Below are 16,572 nucleotides of genomic sequence, written 5' to 3'. Positions count from 1 at the left end.
TACAATACATAGAATGTAAATAGGTCTATGGTGTCAGCAGTGCATGGATGGGCTGCATTTGAACACAGGTTGCTTGGAGGGATGCAGGTGCTCGGGGAGCATCACTGCCCCACCCCCATCTGAATGACTGCCCTTGTTGTAATCTGGAAAGCGCATACCATCTCTGTGAGTCTGACTGCAGAACCCAGTGCTGGGAGACAGAAGAAAGCAGGAGGTTAGGTTGCTGTCCCAAAGACATTTCCATTTGGGCCGAGAAATAAGTTAAATAAAACTCTCAGCTCTTCATGTATTCTCTATACACAAGATCTTGATACAATGATAGAAGACAATTCACAAGTCAGTGTGTGGTATGTTTTGCAACTATATAGTTTTAACTAGCTTGATCTAACAGAGATTACATAGAGGGAGAACTGGCAGTAGCAAATGGACATTTTTTTAATCAGCACACACATAATTTTCATGAATTCATCATCAAGGCCATTCTCTATCAGCCAATGCTACTCTACCAACCACATTGCAATGCAATTCAAAATTGCTAACAAATACCCAGATCTCAACAAATAAAATTTACCAACATATTTTGGGAATAAACTGAAACATAGGTCAAGTTTAAAGCTTCATACTGGGTATTAACAAACTTGAGATGTAAATGATAGTGAAAAGACTATATATTAAAATTTGTAGCATTCTTCTTCAACTAATGGCGGTGAAAACATTGGATATACGTGGGCCAAAAATGAAATGGGGCCCTTACCTCATATCATACACAAAAATTAACTAAAAATAGATTAAAGACTTAAATGTAAGTCTCAAAACAAGAAACTCCTAGGAAAAAAATAGGAAGAAAACATCAGGACTTTGGATTTGACAATGATTTCCTGGATATGGCACAAAAGCACAGACCACAAAAGCAAAAATATATAAGTGGGACTACATCAAACTTAAAAACATCACAGCAAAGGAACTAATCAACAGAATGAAAAGGCAGTCTACTTAGTGGGAGAAAATATGTAAAGAACTTCTATAACTCAACAATAAAGAAACCCAAACAATCCAATTAGAAAATCATAAAGAACTTGAATAGACACATTTGGCTATTCAAATGGCTAAGAAGCATAAGAGAGTATCACCAGTCATTAAGGAAATGCAAATCAAAATCAAAATACATACATATAATGAAATATTATTCAGCCTTTAAAAAGAAGGAAATCCTTTCATATGCTACAACATGGATGAATCTTGAGGACATTATACTAAGTGATTTTCAACTTTTTCATCAGATGGCACACATAATTACTAAAATTCTGTGTCATGCCAAAAATATATTGTTTGTTGATCTGACAAAAGAATAGGTATTATTTTGATCCATTCACACCAAATGGGTATTTTTGTATTGGCTGTTGTCATTTTTTTTTATTTGACCATCTAAGGGATAAGAGGTCAGTGCTTTAGACTAAATAGTCAGGCATTGCATGTTTTAGAAATTCTTGCAGTGCACTGGTTGAAAGTCACCGTGCTAACGGAAATGAGCCAGACACAAGAGACAAATACCGAAGATTCCACTTACATGAGGCTTCTGCAGAAGTCAAACTCTGACACACAAAAAGGAGAATGGTGATTGTCAGAGATCCGGGGAGACGGAGAAGGGAGTTGTTCAATGGACGCAGAGCTTCACTTTGACAAGATGAAAAGTTCTGGAGATCTGAGATCTGTTGTACAATAATGTGCCTGTAGTTAATCACAGCTGCAACATACACTTAAAAATGGTTAAAATGGGCCCTGGCTGATGTGGCTCAGTGGACTCAGCACCAGACTGTGAAGCAAAGGGTCGCCAGTTTGATTCCCAGCCAGGGAGCATGCCTGGGTTGCAGGCCAGGTCCCCAGTGTGGGGCACACGAGAGTGCAACCACACATTGATGTTTCTCTCTCTCTCTTTCTCCCTCCCTTCCCCTCTCTCGACAAATAAATAAATAAAATATCTTTAAAAATGATTAAGATAAATTTTATGTTATGTTTTGACCACAATAAAAAATAAGCTATACATATAAATCAGTACAAAGAAATGAATTTGTAACCTTATATGCATGTGCGGAAATAGATTAAAAGTTCATTTAAAATGAATAAGCTAATTGTTCAATTTAACAAATTAAAGAAATAGTAGTAAGAGAGTAAACTAACAAAAGACTAAAGAGATTTCACATCACCCTTGGTATGTCCCAGTGTACTCGTCTGGAACAGAAAACCAGAACACAAATCCAGAGTCTCCTTCAAAAATAGCTAACCATTCGTTATTTTGAGAAATAGCAAAAATGCCCTCTATCAGACAGATTGTTCGGGCATACATAAAATATGTAATATATAACTATTATGTTACACATTTACATATATACCATGTATACATACCTAAATATGCATGCATATATATACAAGTACACACAGACATAGTGGCTTCTGAAAAACTAAAATATCTGGAGGCTTGGTTTTAATGACCTCCTCCAACATTTAACTATTCAGCATGTTAACTTCTATTTAAGACCTACAATACATTCTGAACAACTCTAATTAACTCTTAAATCCTCAGGCTAAGTGCCTTCAAACCGTGAAGAAGTTGAGGGAGGTTGGAGTTCAGTGAAGGCGGTGCATGGTTTCTGGGAGAAACAATAACTCAGGGTTCAAAGCCAGGAGTTGATTCTTCCCGAAAACAAAGAGTTCAAGCTCTAAAAGCCGTCTGACTGTGGATCCTGGACTGGTGTGCTCAGGGAGGGTGGGAAAGGGAGATGGAGAGGGTGCAGGGAGAGGAATGATGGCTGCTGGAGATGGAAGAGAGGGAAAAAGGCCAGAACACTAATTGGGTTTGAAAGAACATGGAATGAGTCCAGCCCCTGCGTGCAGGGAAGAAAAGACCCTGGACAGCTGATGCTAAATGCAGATTAAACTAACTGCAGGTCCCCGGGGGACATCACAAGGTAAACCTGATTGTCTCTGTCATTTACAATCATTATCAGGCAGGCAGCCTCTGTAATTTTACTGGGGAGCCAATTAACAGCCCCTGAAGCTAGGGGGGAACGCCCCAGCCCTCCTCTTGTTTGTGAAGAGGAAAAATAAGGCAGAATTGGTGCCGCTGTCTCTGACAGTCGGTCGGATAACTTCAGACAACCCAGAGACCCCTCAGCTCGCGTGAGTGGCTGAAGTCAGCCCTCTCTCTGCTTTCTTTTACTCCTTTTCTCTCGCTATTCAAATTAGCTTCAGCTAGCCCAACAAGACTTGCTACTTTCTTTTTGGACATACGGAAATGCTAGTCATCTTTCACTCCTTCTTGTCTTCAAGAAAACATCTTTGCAGCATTTCGTCCTGCAAGTAAGTGGGGAAAGGCCAGTGAAGGCACTTGAGAAGGCAGTGCCTTCAGCTCATCACTCAGCCCTGCTCTGTGCCCTGACACCGTTTTGTCTCATGACTTTCTGTCACAGTCAGACTTTTTAACTCATTGCCTGCATTCACTACCTTATTTCCACATCTCTGATTCACTGTTCAAGCCATCCCAGCCTGCCTGTAACCCCCATTATTCTGCCTGTAACCCCCCAATACTCTGTCTCAGGTCATGAGTGTTGAAGTCACTCTGTGGAGTAACATATTTGGTGCCGGCCCAAACTGACGTCTCAGCAGGATTCAGTACCGCTGGTCTCCATCCTAAAACATCGTCTTCCCTTGACTTCTGTGACACAAAACTCCTCTCATCTTCCTTTTGCTTTTCTGACTGTGCAGCCTCAGCTTCAGCTGCGCTTTGATACAGCACAATTCAGTGTCAGCATTACTCAAAGCTTGATTTTGGACCCTTTTTTTTTTGGTCTCAGGAATCCCTAAATGATCCAGATAATGAAAAATCACTGGACACAGTACACCTGCCATTAAAAGGATAAGGACATTTACCAAAAGCCATCATTTTCATGCAAGAATATGGGCCCACTCTTGGCAGGTTTTTAAAAATGTGTCAGAGAAATTGAGACCTCTAATCTTTATATAAAAATATTATGCTTTTAAATTTTTATCTAGAACTATGATGGAGTTGTTGTAGCAGACCAACCCTAATGCCAAGAAAAAACAATTTTTTTAACTGGATAAAAACTTTTCAAAATATCCGTTTGAAGTAACTATAGAACAACATTGTAAGAACTAAAAGGCTAAGATCCAAGACAAAAGAAAAACACGGAGGTGAGCTCACCATTTGACACTCTTTTTCCCTCAAGGCATTTGCCAATTATTGTAGTAAGTGGTGCTAAACAAGAGATCAAGTTGAATTTTAAGGCTAAGAGCTTTCAGCAGTCCCGTGGGGCTGGGAGGAAAAAAAAATTGGAATTGAAGGTTATCAAGGCAGCTTGGAGTTGAGGGGACTCAGTTTTAAAGGAAAGAGGGTTGGAAAACAGTGAGCATGCCTTCATGCTGTTTTTTACCCAGAGGGAACTGTTTATTCCTAATACTTTCAACATGAGAGGCCGAGAAGCTAAGAAGAAAGGATCAGCTATGAAGCTAGAAAGCTAAAGAGAGCTTTTGCCAGCCTCCAAGAGGGAGGTGAAAATTGGCACCCAAGCCCTGGCAAGGGGGACAGACGCAGGTAAACAACCTTTGCTTTTCAGTGAGAGTCTTGAAAGGTCCTGCTTTAGGATTGCTTGAAACTTGAAGTAGAACAGTTCTCACGGAGCCTGAACTCAGCTTGAATGCCTCCCACTTTCTGATTGAATCAAGATGATCCATCCCTGCTATGATTACTTAGAAGTAAGAAATTCATTCTCTCTGCTGCAAGTTAGCATTATTCAGAGTTTCCACACTTTCTCTACACGTTGTCCAGCATTCACTGCAGTGGTTGGAGTCAGTCTTATCTCTGCCTCAATTTATGCTTTTCTCTAGTAACCTGAGTTAACCTCCAGATAGTCCAGCAAGCCTTCTTCACCTTTCTGAGCTATTGTAATGTTAATAGTCTTTAGTCCATTTTTTTCTTTAAGAAATAAGTAAGTAATTACCATGAATGACAGTGGAGAGGCTCACGTGACAAAAACTGAGAGACAAGAAATAGAAAATGGAGAAAGCCCACAGATGATCTTGATATAGTAACAGAAAGACTTTAAACTGTGATTAGCATGTTCAAGACCTGGGAGACGCTTCCAGGCAGGTGCGGAGTGTCCATGTGGAGGGGTCCCCCCAGTATGACAGGTGTGGGCATTCTGCCTGCTTTTTAACTGTGAAGAAAACAGACCAGGAGCCTCTTGCTACAGTGGTCCAAAGGTTTGGTGGGATGCTTCAGGGCCTGCAACAGCAGAACCAAGTGGAGCAGTAAAACAGAAGAGAGGCCAGGTTGAAGGCCCCTATCTAATTGGATGGGGTGTGCCTGGGCCTGAGCAAGCCCCATAATCCACAGAATGATGTCAAAGGTATCCACTGTCATCAGCAAAGACTGGAGTCAGAGCATCAACACCATCGGGAGCCTCAAGCATGTGAAGGATGCTTTGTCTGTGCAGCTCAGCCAGCTTGCTGAAACTGCGGAGAACCCCAAGCATATCTCAGTGCCCAGGCTGCGAGGAGACCCAGGACCTTATTAAACAAGGGCTCTTCTGCAGGCTCACCAAAAGCTAATGGACCTGGAGTGCTCCCAAGGTGGGCTAATGCGTGAGCAGCCCTTCATGGAAAGTGGGAACATGCACACATGGATCCTCATCCATGGCTGTTCACAAGCCCGGGGGTCTCTCTGATGAGCAGGCCAAGGAGCTATGGGTGCTGCTGCAGAGGTCACTGGTCACCATCCCCCATGACTCCAGTTTGCTAGCCTCGGTTGTCAGGATCACTGAAAGGGGGAAAAAATGACAGGTGCACACCTGACCAAAAAAAGCAGACTGGTTTGTTCCTTCCAGGAGGCCCAAGAATTGGAAGGAGAAAATGTCTGCCATCTTGGACGGAAATACGAGAATCGAGGGCGCACAGGCAGGCACTGGGGAGTCTGACAAGAGGTGGTTTGTCTGCCACCTGGAAATCATCAGTGAGTGCATCCCGGATGGCCTCATCTTTGCCGAAAACCTGATGGTTACGTGTTTTCTGCCCTACTGTGAGGTTTTAGAAACCTCCTGAACATGAACCACAAGGCCCCGAGTACATGGATACAAGAGCTCGAGCTGGGAGACCTAGAAGCAAATGAGATTGTGAACCTGTTCTTGGGGCCTGAAGCACCTGCCCTGGCACAGGGGTGATGGGGAACGTGGAGCTGGCCCCGGGAGTGGAGGTTTCACCTTCTCCAAACATGGTTTCTCAGCTGTTCCCCACATACGTGTCAATTCTCTCTTCAAACATCATTGCCTGGCTGCAGAAAGGCCCGGAAATAGACAGGAAAGACTGCATTAAACAAAACACTGAGCCTAAAGCAGACCAGTGTGGGTACTACCACCCAACAATCCCTGCCATGATCTTCCAGATGTTTGAATGGATTCTTCAGGTTGCTGCTCAGACACATACATGAAGATTTGAAAATAAAGGTACTAGTTTGTGTCTTCAGTTAAACAGATACAAAGATGAAAGTTGGTTGTACGAAGAAATATATATGGGGAAACTAGCAGTATATATAATAATAGCAATTATCAGTCACTGCCAGAACCCATAGTCAGTTTAAAAAGGAAGCACTTAAGAAATGAAATAGAAGAGGGTGTGTTTCTGAGCCAAGCACACAGGGACGGGATTGGAGGCACCGTTGCCCCGGAGAGCTGCTGCAGCCTGCCAGAGGGGGTCTTCCTGGATCTGCAGCCACATCTCAATGAGCTGATGCCATGGAAGTGGCTCCGGCTCAAATGCTATAGGCATCATCTGTGCCACCATGGGAGAATAGCTCAATGATTTTTGCCAAAATTGAAAAGCCATTTAAGTGAAATCATATGGTATTTAGCGAAATCATATGGTATTTGTGTTTCTCTGACTGGTTTATTTCACTTAGCATAATGTTCTTACTGAACTAACAAGCAAAATACAAACAGGTTCATAGAGAGCGGGCTGACATCTCTGGGTGGCAGTGGGGATAGGGGGTTGAGGGATAGAGCAAAAAGGGAAAGGACTCATGGACATGGACAAGAGTGTGGTGATTGTGGGGGGTGGATATAAGGGGGACAAATGATAATGGAAAAAATACAATAAAAATAAAATAAAAAAATAAAAGGCCATGTAAAAACAGGATGATCGTGCATGGTGGTGGAATAGCCATGGATCCTCATGTGGAAGCATATCTCATTCTAGAGTCCAAAGGGGCACAAGCAGGGTTCTGAGAGGAGGGTTGGGGGGTGCTGAGCATCTCCTTCCAGTTCCAGAAGCTAGCTTCTAGCTTTGGCAAAGATATGGATGGGCATTGAGACACAATTGTCACCATTGCAGAGGTTATTAAGCAAATAGACCCTTTTCTGCACTACCTGGAAGTCTCAACTCTGGTGGGCAAATACCCAGACATCAGGGATGACTACGTCAGCACGCTGCTGGCCATGCCAGGGGATACCTGCTGGGATGTGAAGAACAGACCATCACTGAGACTCTGGAACAGGGCCCCATGCAGGCAAATCAAAATGATGTATCCATTATCAAGGAAATCAGTTCTGAATCTGACCGTGGCAAAGCTTCTCAAGTAGCCAGTCCAGTTTCCAATTCTGTGGACATTTTCTGCACTGATCGTTCCCACCTTCAGAAAGGTATTTAAGCAAGAGTGACTCGCAAGGACCCCCCTTAGGTGTTTTAGTTCCTAGTGTCTGTCTCTGTAGGAGCTGAGCGAGTTGGTTTGTAAGGTGCCTGACCACATGGCCTCTTGACTGCCAAGCCCTCTGCCCACTGTGGTTCTTCAGGCTTTCTCATTTTTATTGTCACCATCCTCTGTGAGGCAGGATGCTGATGTCCAGCGCCTCATGGTCTTGTGTTTGCCACAGTGGTTGAAAGGAGTGTGGAGGGGACAGAGGCTCTGTCTGCAGCCATGTCTTGGTCCTCACTCACTTCTGCATGGTGTAAGACTTCTGAAATCCCAATGCTTAATAAATGACTCTAAAGTCTGAAAGAGGAATGAAAATTAGAGAAAGAAAAACTGGATGACAAGATGGATACATTACTGAATTTGTTTATTAGCTCTGATCGTTCTTAGTGGAGTCTTTAGAGACTTCTACATACAAGATTGTCATCTGCATACATGGACAATTTTACTTCTTCCCTTTCCATTTGAATGCATTTTCCTTTCCTTGCCCAATTTCTCTGACTTTCACTGCTATGTTGAATAAGAGTGAAGAGTGGGCACCGCTGTCTTGATCCCATCTTAGAGGAAAAGCTCTCAACTTTTTACATTGTTTTATAATTTCCAGTCTTCAAGTCTTTCATCTCTTTGGTTAGATTTATTCTTGAGTATTTTAATGTTTTTGATGCAATTGTAAATGGGACTGTTTTTAGTTTTTTTCAGGATGGTTCATTGTATATGGAAATGCAACTGAATTTTCCATGTTGATTTTATATCCTGTAACTTTACTGATTTTATCTATTAGTTCTAACAAGTTTTTCTATGTGTAAGATCATGTCATTTGCAAAGATAACTATTCTTTTTCTAAATGATACTCTTATTTTTTAAAATATTTTATTTTTTTATTTTTAGAGGGGGAAGGGAGGGAGAAAGAGAGAGAGAGAGAAACATCAATGTGTGGTTGCTGGGGGTCATGGCCTGCAACCCAGGCATGTACCCTGGCTGGGAATCGAACCTGCAACACTTTGGTTCACAGCCCGCGCTCAATCCACTGAGCTACGCCAGCCAGGGCAGATAACTGTATTCTTCCTTCCTAATTTGAAGACCTTTCCTTTCTTTTACTTGCCTAACTGCTCTGGCTACAACTTCCAATACTATATTGACTAGAATTAGTGAGAGTGGGCATCTTTTTGAATGGGCACATTTGCGTTTGTATCCTTTAATTTTTGTTAGCATTTTGTAAATAAAATCCCTGACAATTCCAATATTTCTATTCTTAGAAATGTAAATATTTGTGTTTCATTTCTGTTGACTTTCTGCTTTACTTGCATTCTGTTGGCTTGCTGATATTTTAAGAATGTTGTTGATCTTGATCTGTGGAATCATTTATTAAACAATCTGCTTCCTAATAATAACTTTATGATAGTCATCAACTTCTAGGTCGACTGTATCCCTGCAAGCTGTCCACTTTTGGGGGCTACCAACCTGCTGCACCTCTGGCTACAGTATATGGATTTTTGTTCGCTTCTCTGCTCTGAAGTGTAGTCTGTAGAGAGTTCCTCTAATTTTTGTGTAGCCAACAATGCCTCAAAACACATTTCCTATGCAGGTTGTACATTTTCTTCAGTGAAAGGGTCCTCCCAGAACACCTGTCAACTATAGTGGCAGAAACAAAAGTTCTAGCTTATTTTGGCTAGAAAGCAAATGAGATGTTTCCACGGCCAACTTTGATAAACTCTGGCCAACAATGCTATGCAGGGGTCAGGTGGAAGCATGACACGGAGATGATGGAGGTAGATGCCAATGAACTCAATTATCCTTCAATTCCAAACCATCTGGCATTTTGAGGAGTGACAGTTTGGGGGAATTAGGGAGAGAAAAGCACTCTTGGCATGTACACGGGCCTTCTTATGGAAGGCCTTGGCAGAGGCAGTGGCATGCGGGCATAACAAATCAGATTGGATGCTGTTGTTGTATTGAGGGAGCACGTAGAGTTTATACCATGAAGCTGTTTACTGGCTTCTAGAAATCTGTATGTATATAATCCTCACATTCTTGTACCCTTTCTTTTACCTTTCTTAAAAGGTAAGATAATCTATCACAGAACCAAAGAAATTAGACTTCCTGTTCCTACTACATTGAGCTCCTTGGGGACCTCCCAGGTTGCAGGTCTCTCCAGAGTGGCCTGAGCGGGGTTGCAAGAGCAAACTAGAGCCTGTGCAACTAGGAAAAGGTTAAGTTCATGTGTCAACAAATGCCTGGCTGTCTTGCATCCCAGCAGGAACTGTTCTATCATTTTGAACAGCAAAGGCCAATCACCTCAATAGTTCAACAATTCTTTTGAGTGGCCAATTGATTTCACACATGGATTTTACCTGTGTTCTTGATGTCGAATCTGCTGTAAGAGCCTCCAAACAAGCTGATTCTGTGTTGGATGATGGGATATGAAATCCAACCAGCACAGCGGTGCAAAGAGTAATGATTAAACTGCTTCCACCTGACAAATGGGAATAAAACACATAGATATTTGAGAGATGGAAATACTTGCTTTGGGGTGCCTGAAAGTCACCTTTATTTTTCATAAAATACAAAGCAGATAGCTGCAATTTCAGCTGACTGAACTTCTGTTGTCCTAGCTCCTAGAATAGCCTCAAAATAAGTTTTACTTTGACAGTAAAGCTAGAAAACACAGACTTCAATAAGCCCTGGGCTTTTGCTGAAGGGACCATGGGCTTAATCAGAGACAGAAGAAGTGACGCTGACTCTTATGGAATCTGTGTAGTCAAGAATTTGTCTCCTTTAATGGATGTCCACAAATTAACATGCACTAAAATGGACTGTCTCTTTATAAAATTATCAGTACTCAGCTGACTGCTACTGGCATTTGAATCATGGATCTAAGTGGCAGTGCTATCTACAATATGTGTAGATTATGAAAAATCAGATTGGCAGTTGTCTATATAGAGGGAGCAGAACCCTTGATTGGGAACCCCTCCCAGATGTTGTTAGTGGGGATGTAATTGCTGAATTCTGAATAGGAATAGAAGGCTGGGTCTCTTGGTATGGTGGAAGGGGACCTTAGAATTTTAATGGGTGACTGTTTACCAATCACCATATAAGTTTTTAATGCTATATTGACCAATATTGTGATGTCAGTGAATACTGGCCACATATCAGTCTCTTGAGAGACTTTTCTAGAAGTCCTACTACTTTCCAGATGAAACATGTAATATTCATTTGGTCATGTGGCTGAGATTATTTTAAGACTCCTTATTTTTTTCCAATCAAAGTGGTTGTTAGGTGACTTATTTTCTTAGCCCTTATTCTTTCTTCAACCCACTGCAGTTGGTCTTTCTATTAGACACACCACAGAAACAATTCTTGTCAAGGTCACCAGACACCTGCATGTAATTCTGTACAGGGGCTATCTTTGTGTTCTTATTTCACATGAACTCTCAGCATTGTACAAAGATTATCATTTCTTCTTCTGAGAACCCTTAATTTATTTCACTTTCATGATACCTCCTTTCCCATTGATTGTTCCTTCCCGGGCATATTGACTAGACCCCATTATTAGAATGTTCCAGAGCTTAGCCCTGGCTGGAGGGGCTCAATAGATTGAATGCCAGCATGTAAACCGAAGGATGACTGGTTCAGTTCCCAGTTAGGGCACATGTCTGGGTTGTGGGCCAGGTTCCCAGTTGGGGGCACATGAGAGGCAACCACACATTAATATCTCTCTACGTCTCTTTCTCTCAACCTTTCCCTCTCTCTAAAAATAAGTAAAATCATCAAAAAAAGAGAGACAGTTCCAGAGCTCAGACCTAGACTGTCTCATCTTCTCTAGTTTATTATCTTCCTTGGTGACTTCATTCAAGTCCATAACTTCAAATATCTTCTATATGTTGATGACTGTAAAATTGATCCCTTCAGCCTTTATATCTCCCCTAGTTTCATGAGTTCACTAATTTCAACACCAGGACTTCTGATAGTATGTGAAATCCATTAAGGATATGGCCAGGACAGAATACTGATTTCACCATCTCTTGGCCCCAAGCCTCTCCTCCTCCATTATACTATACCTCAGTTAACTCCAGTCATGTGTACCCAGTTGCCTGGGCCAACAGAGGAAGGAAGGCCCTATCCTTTCTTTTCCTGGAGCCCATAGCCAAACAATAGGAAGTTCTGTCTCTTCTTCGTCTACAACACAACTCGGTTCCATGTACTCATTGATCACCGAGTTCACCCTAGTTCATCACTTTAAAACTGGTATTTTCCTGGCCTTCGAAGAGTTTTTATTTTAAATTACAAGTAAATTCCTTTTCAGGTGTTTTTTAAAAAGATTCATCGCCTCCATTCACTACTGTATTCTTGTTACTTAGAAGAGTGCTTCACACATATTAGGTTCTGTGAATAGATATTAGGTAAATGAATTAATAATAAACATGAGTTTTTATACCAGAGGGATACTTTTCGTAGTTTTACAAAATCTTACTTAATTGACAAACAAATGTATAATTCATCAAAACATGTCCTGAAGTTTCCTACCACTAAAGACAGGAACAAAAGCAGTTCAGAATAATGGCAGCTCATTATGTTACTGCTATCAAAGATATTCTGTGTTCAGGCATTTTTACACACGGGGTTCTGATCTAAGACTCAGAGGAAATCCTCCTAGCCTGCCGCTGAAGAGTTAGCACTCCAAGAAGTCTGGGAGAATTGTTCTTTTGAAAACATTCTTCAGAAAGTGTGTGCTTTCTTAATCCATGTGTTTAAAGTAGACTATTACGTTTCACACTTAATAGAACCTCCTACTTTCTTAAGTCACCCCAACATTTTCCAAACACGCTCCTCACTGCATTCTCATTTTATTTTTGCCTTTTAATAGTCTTCAAACCAAATAACCTAAGAAACCCTCATTAGGCAAACACTATCTTCCTCCTAGGGTAAGGGAAAGCTGAGCATTGGTCACGCGTGGAATGCAGAATAAAGCTGTCTTTAGGGCTGAGAGGCATGGGCTTCAGTTCTGGCTCTGCTGATTTGTTGGACATGAATTTGGGGGAGTGACCTAACTTTTCTGAATATCATTTTCTGACCCAAGAATGGTTGCTAACAATGCCTCCCTTATAAGGTGTTTGTGAGTACAGGAAAATTCTACCTGGGTCGGTGTACGCAGTACATGCCTGGAGCTGGTTGATTTTGGAAAGCTGCTTTGTTCTGGACTTTCCCACTGAGGACGTCATTTTGATCTCTGTCCATCAAACATTACTGATTACTTTTACTGGAGCCAGCGGCAGGGCCTCCCTCTTCCCGAGAACCAGATAACTTGAGGACAATGAGAAATAGGGGAATCCTGAGACAGTTGTGATGTCTCACTCATTACATTAAGCGTGGCTACCTGAGCTGACTACAGTCACTCTGGAGATAATCAATAAACATTTCAGAATGAATTAATAGATGAAGATGGATGGCTTTTTCCTTGGTCATTTAACTACTAGATAAATCTGACCACATTTTTCATTAGTTTGCTGTACTTTACAGGTAAGAGACTCTTGGATTTGCAAGACGATACACAGAGGAGAGTGGCAGGGCTGAATGAGACTAGCAAGGCAGAAGGAATGGGAGCTGAAGGGGAGGAGTTGTGAGTTCCAGAGAGCAGAGATTCCATTCCGAAGAGAAAATCCTTTACTGGATGAAGGCTGCTTTTGCATGATCCTAGTATCACCAGGAAGAGGAGAAATAATCATATTAGGTGTCTGCTGTACTGTTCAGCATGGCTTGGCTTACGTTACTTTTGAAGTCAGACAGGTTTAAATGCTTTGCATGAGCCACTTATTCAGAAGACACCCGATCAATAAGGCAGGTGCTGCCAGAGCCAAACAGGGAAGTTTTTTGATGTTGACAATGGCATACATTCTTGTGTGGAAAGGAGTAATCCATTCAGTCACAGTCAAGAAAAAGTTCTATGTGTGTTGCTTTGGGGATCAGAGGCAGTGCCATTTGGGAGTGTGGCCTCCAGGCAGGGCAGGCAGGGTATCAGCATGGTGGTGGGTCCTTCAGGAGCAAGAGCAGCCCTTTGCTGAGCGTCCCTGGCCTCTGCGTGGAAAGGGGGATATTTTCACACACGGCCCCATAGGGCTGCTATCAGTATGAGCTCTGCCTCCTCTTGTTTACAGGTCCCGAGCATCTTATCGGTCTGTATCCAGTTGACCCCTTCTGTTGCCTCTCCCTGAAGTCCAGCACCATCTACACAAGGCCTGTGCTCATTTGGGGCTCTGCTGATTTCAGGTCAGGCTTGTTAGAAGCCCACGATGGACCACAGGTGACCAGGGAAACATCTTTTCACCTGTCCCTCACCATGGAGATGGCCAGTAGAAACAAATAGAATAAGAGCTATGGTCTTGTGAGAGTCAACTATGAATATTTTTTCCAAACTCCAGTGACGTTACTAGCTTGGAATTGGCTATAGGGGGAATATTTGCACCATGGATACTAGCAAACTATACGATAATGTTTTTTCTTTTTTGTTTTAAGTTTTGGGAGCTCTTTGTTGAACATTTACCAGTATAACACTGGGTAAGGTGCAGGGGCAGAAGGAAGAAATCTACAATTCAAAGTCGTTAATTACCCTTGCTGCCCTCTCCCCTGGTGGCTGCTTAAATGGCTCAGATGAACCTCTTCTGTATAGTTTGACAACCACAGCCAGCCACAGAAGGTTTTGTGTGGGCTTTTTTAAAAAAATCAGATTCGTATTTCAGAAAGGTAACTCTGGCTGGCCACAGTGAGTTGGGTAGACTGAAAGGGTATAAAATCAGACATGATACCAGAGGCAAAGAAATCAGATGGTAATCTGATTGCCCTTGTCCAAATAAAGGTTTATGAGGCCTGAACTAAGGCAAGAGCAATGGAAATGGAGAAGAGAAAACAGATATAATACATGTTAGAGAAATAGAGATCACAGGAGTTATTAAGTGATTGGGTGTCAGGGTGAGAAAAAGAAAAGACTGCATGATAACATTCAAGTTTCACATGACACTGCTGTTCACCAAGACAGAAAGACTAGCAGACTTTGGCGGAATAACATATATTTAGGGTGAGTTGAAATGCCTGAGGGACAGGCAGATGGGACTGAAGGAGCAGAGGTGACTAGAATGTGTTTGAAAGTCAGCAGGTGATAAGAAGGGGTCACTAGGGATGGTATGGAGTAGGAAGTGGACTAGGGGAAAACATGCAAAGAGTTAGAGAACTGGTTAACCATTAATATAAAATATTGGGTCGAGACCAAGAAACAGAAAATAAACAAAGAATGCATAGAGTTTAGCAGCGGATTGTTAGGGTTTTTTGCCAGGCCAGTTTCTGGGAGTTCAGGAAAAGAAGGAGCCAGACTGCAGGTGTTGGAAGAACAGTGAGCAGAAGGTGGAAATAACAGAGGGCAAGTAACAAACACAAATTCGAAGCTTGGAAGGTAGGAAAAGCTGCAAGGAGAAGCAGAGTCAAGGGAGGACTTTATTTTTAAAACGGAGAACAGATTTGATCCAATTTTATGCTATGCAGAAGGGACCAATAAAAATGAAGTTGCCAACGTGAGAAAGAGAAAGGGAATCACAGATACAGTAAGGTCTTAGATGAGACACGAGGGTCAGTCAAGAGCACAAGAGAAGGGAATGACCTTAAGAACAGAAATAACAGTTCTTCTGCAAGACCAGAGGGATGGGGGTGAGAATAACTGCAAATTCAGATAGATTTTGGATTGCTGGAAATTGAGGGAGCTTAAACCTCACATTCTCAAATTTTTTCCTTGAAGTTCTGAAAAGTTTAAAGAGAGTAGTAGAAGTTTGAAATAACAATCATCGGGAATGGGAGAGGGCATAACACTCCATTTTAAGCCAACATTATATTTAATGTACAGACATAATTTTATTGTTCTTTTTTGTATATTTATGACCCTCCCTTTTAGCAGCTGTTACTATCACAAATATAATAGCACATCTGATGGTATTACTATTGCTCACTTGATTACCTAGCAATAAACCTAGATAAGATAGGAACAGCACTTCAATCCTAGCAGAGTGCCTAAAATAGAATAGGTGATTAACAAATATTTGTTGAGTGGAAGAATGAGTAAATGAGATGTCTGAATTCATGTAATCTTCTCAACTAAACTGTAAACTCCACTGCTTCTTAAATTTGGTTGGATTCCTCAGCATTTTTAGTACATAGAAGCTGCACAATCAGAATAAAATAAAATGAATGGGGCCACTTCAAGACCAAAGTGTTGACATGAAAATCAAGAAGTAGATGCCAAGGAAGATACCTATAATGAGATAATGGAGAAATGGGATTCAAACTGGCTAAACCCATATAAGAAAACGCACCTATCTTCCTCCTCCCAATGGCTTCCAGTTATCCATTTTCCCCCAGTTTTAGGGAAAGTGTCTTTTGATCATCCCAGTGCCTAATATTTTCCAGTTACTCATGGAATCAACAAGTCATGCACGAGGATTAGCAGCATCCCTCATCCAGCCTATTCTCTGGCTTCTTGGACTGTCACCCCCATAGACTGAGGACTGAGCTCCAGAGGGGTAAACAGTTATTGTCAGATGTGTCCCTGCATTGTCTTTTCTCTAGTTCTAAAACTGTGCTCCCAATTGCCAGCCCTCTGTACTAATAGACAGAGAGAAACCCTTCAGGCAGGCAATGAAAGGCAGCTCCTGCCTGCACTACTCTGAGGTGTCCCATAGCAAATGATCGTGGCAGGGAAATGTCTTAATACAGCATGTTGTTTAGCATAATTGATGTTCAGATGCAGCATTGGTAGAAACAAGCCCAGTTAATTGGTC

At 41.8% G+C, this 16,572-nt stretch overlaps 1 pseudogene; it reads left to right on the top strand.

Annotated features, from left to right (window-relative positions):
* Positions 1-3,292: 3,292 nt before the first annotated feature.
* LOC114508398 lies at positions 3,293-14,117 on the top strand (annotated as a pseudogene).
* The last annotated feature ends 2,455 nt before the right edge of the window (positions 14,118-16,572 follow it).

This window comes from Phyllostomus discolor, chromosome 11 (assembly GCF_004126475.2).
Source record: "Phyllostomus discolor isolate MPI-MPIP mPhyDis1 chromosome 11, mPhyDis1.pri.v3, whole genome shotgun sequence".
In the NCBI taxonomy this organism is placed as follows: Eukaryota; Metazoa; Chordata; class Mammalia; order Chiroptera; family Phyllostomidae; genus Phyllostomus; species Phyllostomus discolor.
Note: the sequence above shows the minus strand (reverse complement) of the source record. Positions and strands in the feature narration are given on the sequence as shown.